This window comes from Chinchilla lanigera, unplaced genomic scaffold (assembly GCF_000276665.1).
Source record: "Chinchilla lanigera isolate Chin_1 unplaced genomic scaffold, ChiLan1.0 scaffold00046, whole genome shotgun sequence".
In the NCBI taxonomy this organism is placed as follows: Eukaryota; Metazoa; Chordata; class Mammalia; order Rodentia; family Chinchillidae; genus Chinchilla; species Chinchilla lanigera.
In genome coordinates this window covers 5,148,473-5,154,489 of record NW_004955447.1, presented here as the reverse complement: position 1 = coordinate 5,154,489, position 6,017 = coordinate 5,148,473, and the positions used below count along the sequence as shown (strand labels likewise).

Below are 6,017 nucleotides of genomic sequence, written 5' to 3'. Positions count from 1 at the left end.
GGGAGGAATCTTACTTGGTCATGGTGTATTGATGATTTTCTGCATTCTATTTGCCAGTGTCTTGTTGAGGATTTTTGCATCTATGTTCATTAGTGAGCAGCTTTGTTTATGGAGTTTCCTGGTTTCTTTTGATGTTGATTTCCATTTTCACTGCACTGTGTCCAAATGGTTTGCATGAGATACTTTCAATTGCTCTGCCTTTACCTAAGCATGTTCTATGGAATAATATGTGCTCTATTTTGGAGAACATCCCATGTATAGCGGAGAATGTGTATTCTGATGTTGTGGGGTGAAACACTCTCTAGACATGTACTAAGTCCATTTGTTCCCAGGTTTGGTTTAGTTCTGATGTTTGAAAATTTCTTGGAGGGTTATGGCCAAATCTAAACTTTCAGAAAATCTTCAGAAAAATTAGAATGTAAAATGTTGGGTTCAATTTAGATATCATGAGCGTCTTCATCATCATCTCCAGTTTCACCAACCTGAGTTTCACCATCACCTCCAGAAGGAAAAGTATCCAGTTCACTGATCTGAGCATGCTCAAGAAGCTCACCACATGTGTTCAGACACCTCTTGCCTCATCCACATCGTATTTTGGAATCACAGTAGCTTGGTTATCCTGGTGGTCTCAAAGACCAACCAATGTGATGTTTGAGGTATTTATATAAAACTTTTTCTCAGTTTCTCTCTAATGTGACATAATCTCTTCACACCATGGAAACACATTGCTTCTAATTATCCATTGCCCATCTTGATTACCTGACTGTATTCTTGCCCATCCTCTTTGAAGAGCAATTCTCTTTTTAAAGATTCATTCTCATTCTTACCTCTGTGTCTGTTTTTACCTGCTTTGCCTTTGTTCTTGGGCACAGCACCTAGCAAAGCCACAGGACTTCTCTGACTTCTTCCCGCATTGCTGCAGCGTGGGCAGCTCCTCTGAGGGCATGAAGGGACCAGGCTAGTGCTGCAGGCTTTGTGTGTGCGGGAGCATCCTGCAACCTGGCTCTACTGAGATCTGCTTGCTCCCATGCTCAGCAACAGCACAATGAGAAAAAAACACTCTTATGTACCAAAGTTTTAGATTATGGCAGTCTAGATGAGAGAACCATAAGCTTATGCAGTTTATTAAGGGAATGTTATAGGCTTTTACTGGCACTTAAAAATGTGTTTAGTGATATAGTATGGCTTTTGTTTGTAAGAGGATTCTTGAAAATTGAAGTAAGAAGAAACTTTTGAAGAACATTTTTGTTTTTGTTGTTTTAAAAAATACATTTTAATTGGTATACTTTCGATATACACAATTATCATATTCATCGTAGGGAATTTGTACCTGTACTTAATATATCGTGATTCTTTTTTTCCCCATTCCCTTATCCTCCCTTCAACCTTTCTTCCTGTCTTTATTTACAAAAGCTGTGTTTCCGCTTTTTCCTTCCATTCTTTTTTTTGTTCCTTCCTCTTTCCTTTCTTCCCCCTCCCTTTTTCCCCTTCCCATTTGAGCATTTTCTTTCTGATTCCCAATATCTCATCAATTTGGGTCCTTATTTACTCTTTTGGGTAAATTTGGGTCCTTATTTACTCTTTTTGTTTCTCACTCAAGACAAACAATTTGATATTTAAACGTGTGTGTGTGATTTATTTCACTTAAAAGTATGGTCTCAAGGTGCATTCATTTACCTAAAACGGCTCAAATTTAACTTTATTTATGGTCAAAGGAGTAATCCAGTGTATATACAAACCACATTTTCTTTATCCATTCATTTGTTGATGGGCGTCTTGGCTGTTTGCAAGATTCAGCTATTACAAATTGTATTGCTGTAAACATGCGTGTGCATGTACCAGTGTGGTCTGTTGCTTTCCACTCTTTCAGGAAGATACCAAGAACAGGAATAGTTGGGTCAAACACAACCTCTAGCTTTAGTTTTTTCAGGAATCTTTATACTAACTTCCATATTGGTTGTGCTAATTTACACCCCATCAATCACAGAGAAGTGTTGCTTTCTCTGCCACAGCCCCTTCAGCACATGTTATTGGTTGATGTCTTGATAGCCATTCTGTCTGGAGAGGTGAAATGTCACTGTTGTTCTAGTTTGCATTTCTCAAATGAGCAGTGATGTTGAATGTTTTTAAAATATATTTATTTGCTGTTTGTACTTCTTCATCTGAGAAATGTTTATTCATTTCAGACATCTGTTTTTGTTTTGGGTCTTTAAATTTGGGGGGGCGTGTCTGTTTTTTTTGAGTTCTTTATATATTCCAGACATTAGTGTTTTGTCTGAGGAATAGCTGGTAAAATTTTTCCCATTCTGTGGGTTGTCCTTTCACTCTGTTGGTGTTTTTCTTTTTTCTTTTTTTTCTGTACAAAAGGGTTTTTAGTCAGGTGAGATCCAAGTTGTTGATTTTTTGTAATATTTCCTGTGTGTGTGTGGGTATATTCATAAAGTCTTTGCCTACACCTATGTCCTTGAGAGTTTTACCTATTTTATCTTCCAGCAGATTAAGTGTTTCTGTTTTTATATTTAGGTCTTCTTTCCATTTCCATTTTGGTTTAGTGCATGGTGATAGACATGGGTCTAGTTTTAATCTTTGGCATGTGTGAAGCCAGTTTTCCCAGCACCATTTATTAAAGACGCTATCTTTTTCCAAGTGAGGGTGTTTGGCCCCTTCATCAAAGGTGAAGATGGCTGAGTGTACTTGGAGTTGTTTCTGCATTTTCCATTCTGTTCCATTGATCTTTGGGTCTGTTTTGTTTCATTTTGTTTTTTCCAGAACCAAGCTTTTTTAATCACAGTAGTTTTGTAGTATAATTTCACATTGGGGATTGTGATGTCCCTAGTTTTGCCTTTATTTCACAGAATTGCTTTTGCTATTTTAGGTCTCTTATGGCACCAAATGAATTTTAGAATTTTTTTCTTTAGTTTTGTGAGGTATGCTATTGGTACTTTGTTCAAGATTGTATTAAATCTGTGTAATAATTTTGGAAGAATGGCATTTTTCAGTATATTGGTTCTGCTTATCCAAGAACAAGTGATACCTTTCCATTTTTTAATGTCCTTTTTGATCTCTTTTTTCAGTAGTTTTCAATGTAAAGGTCTTTTACTTCCTTCATTAGAGTGATTTCTAAGTATTTCATTTTTCTGGATGCCATTGTGAAAGTTGTTGTTTCCCTAATTTCTGTCTCAGTGAGTTTGTTATTTGTGTATGGGAATGCTATTCAGTTCTGAGTACTGATTTTGTATACAGCTACACTACTGAATTTGGTTATTAAGTATAAAAGTCTTTTGGTGGAGTTTTTGAAGTCTTCTTTGTAGAGTATCATGTCATCCAAAAATAAAAATTTAACTTCTTCCTTTACTAATCTTTCCTTATTTCAAAAAAAAAAAATCTTTCCTTATTTCTATCTTATCCTTTTTTTCCTATCCTTATTTTTTTTATTTGTTTCTCTTATGTAATTGCTCTGGCTGTTGTTTCTAGAACTATGTTGAGTAGGAGAGGTGATAGTGGACATCCTTGTCTTATTCCTGATTTTAGATAGAAAGCTTTTCTTTTTTGACCATTCAGTATGATGTTGGCTGTTGGTTTGTCATAGATGGCTTTCATCAGGTTGAGATGAAGATCTTGTATTCTAATTTTGTGTAGGATTTTTTTTTTATCATGAATGTGTATTACACTTTGTCAAACACTTTTCTTTACATCTGTTTAGATGATCCTATGGTTTTTGTCCTTTGTTCTTTTAATGTTGTGTATTACATTTATTGATTTGCATATGTCAAACTATTCCTGCATCCCTGGGTTGAATCCAACATAGTCATGGTATATAATCTTAGTGATTTGCTGCATTCTATTTGATAATGTTCATTAAGGCAATTGTCCTGCAGTTTTCCTTTTTGGTTGGATCCTTCTCTAGTTTTAGTGTCAGGATAATGGTTACTTCCAGGAGTAAGTTTGGGAGTATTGTTTCCCTTTCAGGCAGGCGCTGTGCCACTGACCTAAATCCTCAGCTGTTTCCCTTTCAATTTCATTAAAGAGTTTGAGGAGTAGTGGCATAAGGTCTTCTCTAAATTTCTTGTAGAATTCAGCAGTGAATCCATCAGGACCTGGGTTTTCTTTGTTGGTGATTTTGAAACTACTTCTTAAATTTCACTTACAGATATTGGGCTATTTAGAATTTTTTACCTTCTTGATTCAGCTTTGGCAATCCATATTATCTAGCAGCCTGTCCATTTCTTCTGCATTTTCCATTTTATTAGAGTACAGTTTCTCAAAGTAGGTACTGATGTTCTTCTAGATTTCTGCAAGATCCATTGTGATTTCACCCTTTTCATTCCTAGTTGCATGGATTAGGGCCTCTTCTGTTTTTGATAAGTTTGTGTAAGTGTTTGTCAATTTTATTTAATCTATCAAAGAATCAACTCTTCTATTAATTGATTCTTTGTATTGTTTTCTTAGTCTCAATTGCATTGATTTCTGCTCTGATCTTTGTAATTTTCTTCCTCATATGCATTTTGGATTTAAATTACTCTTCTTTTTCTAAAAACTTGAGGTTCAACAGTAGGTTATTTATTTGCCCTTGCTCTGGTTTTCTGCTGTGAGAATTTACCACTATAAATTTCCCTCATAGGACCACTTTTATTCCATCCCATAAGTTCTGGAATGTTGTTTTGGCATTATCATTTAATTATAGATCTATCTAATTTTTAAAATTTTATCTGTGGCCTTGTGGTTGTTTGGGAGGTTGTTATTTAATTTCCATATGTTTATGAAGTTTGTGTGGTTTCTTTTGCTGTTGATTTCCAGTTCCTTTGCACTGTGATATGATAATATGTATGGGATAATTTCAGTTGTTTTACATTTACTTAAGTATGTTCTGTGCACTAGTATGAGATCTATTTTAGAGACTGTCCCATGTGCTCATGAGAAGAATGTGTATTCTATTGTTGTGGGGTAGAAGACGCTATAAACATCCATTAAATCCATTTGTTTAAAGGTTTGGTTCAGCTTTGATATTTCTTTGTTTAATTTTTGTCTAGTTGATCTGTTTATTTGTCGCAGTAATGTATTGATGTCCCCCATTGCAATTGTATTAGTACATATTTGATTTTTCATGTCCATTACTGTTTGTTTTATATATTTGAGTGTGCTGATATTTGGTGTATATATATATTCATGATTGTTATCTCTTCCACTTGTATTGTCCCCTTAGCAAGTATGTAGTAACCTTCTTTATCCCTTCCAATCAATCTTGGCTTGAAAAATGCCTTTTTCTGCAAGTAGAACAGCTACTCCTGCTGTTCTACTGTCATATTCTTTTGTCATGTAGAGTATTGTTCTCTAATATTTGACTTTCAGCCTATGAATTTATTTTGAGTTAAATGTGTTTTTGTATGAAGCATATTGTTGGATCTAGTTTTTTAGTTCATTCTGCCAATCTCTTTTTTTTTGATTGGTAAATTGAGACTATTTACTGATACATACTGACTTATCTTTTTCATATTATTTTCCTTTTCATATTATTTTGTTATTTCCTTTTCTGTTTAATTGCTTGCCTTACCCAGAGAATTTACTCTATTAGGATTCATGGAATTGTTGTATTCTAGATACCCTTCAGAACATTTTGGAGTATTGGTTTGGTGGTCATGAATTTCTTCAGGTGTTCTTTCTCATGGAAATAAGTTATTTCTTCATCAACTTTGAAAGATAATTTTGTGGGGTGCATCAATCTGGGCTGGAAGGTATTTCCTTTTAGGGTTTGAAATACTTCACTATTTTATGTCCTTGAGGGTTTGTGTTGAGAAGTCTACTGTGATTCTTACAGGGTTTCCTTTACAGATGATGTTTCTTTTCTCTAACAACTTTTATTTTTTTATTTTATTTTATTTTATTTATTTTTTATTTTAAAGAATAAAAGAAGGATAACATAATAATGGGGGGACTTAGCAAATTACAGACAAAATGGTAGGAGTTTATCAATGGTTATCATTTTACATATTATTATCTACAAAATAGTTTCTCAGGAA

General features: G+C 34.4%; 1 pseudogene; it reads right to left on the bottom strand.

Annotated features, from left to right (window-relative positions):
• Positions 1 to 437: 437 nt before the first annotated feature.
• LOC102030683 overlaps positions 438 to 6,017 on the bottom strand; it is an 8,806-nt pseudogene continuing 3,226 nt past the window's right edge.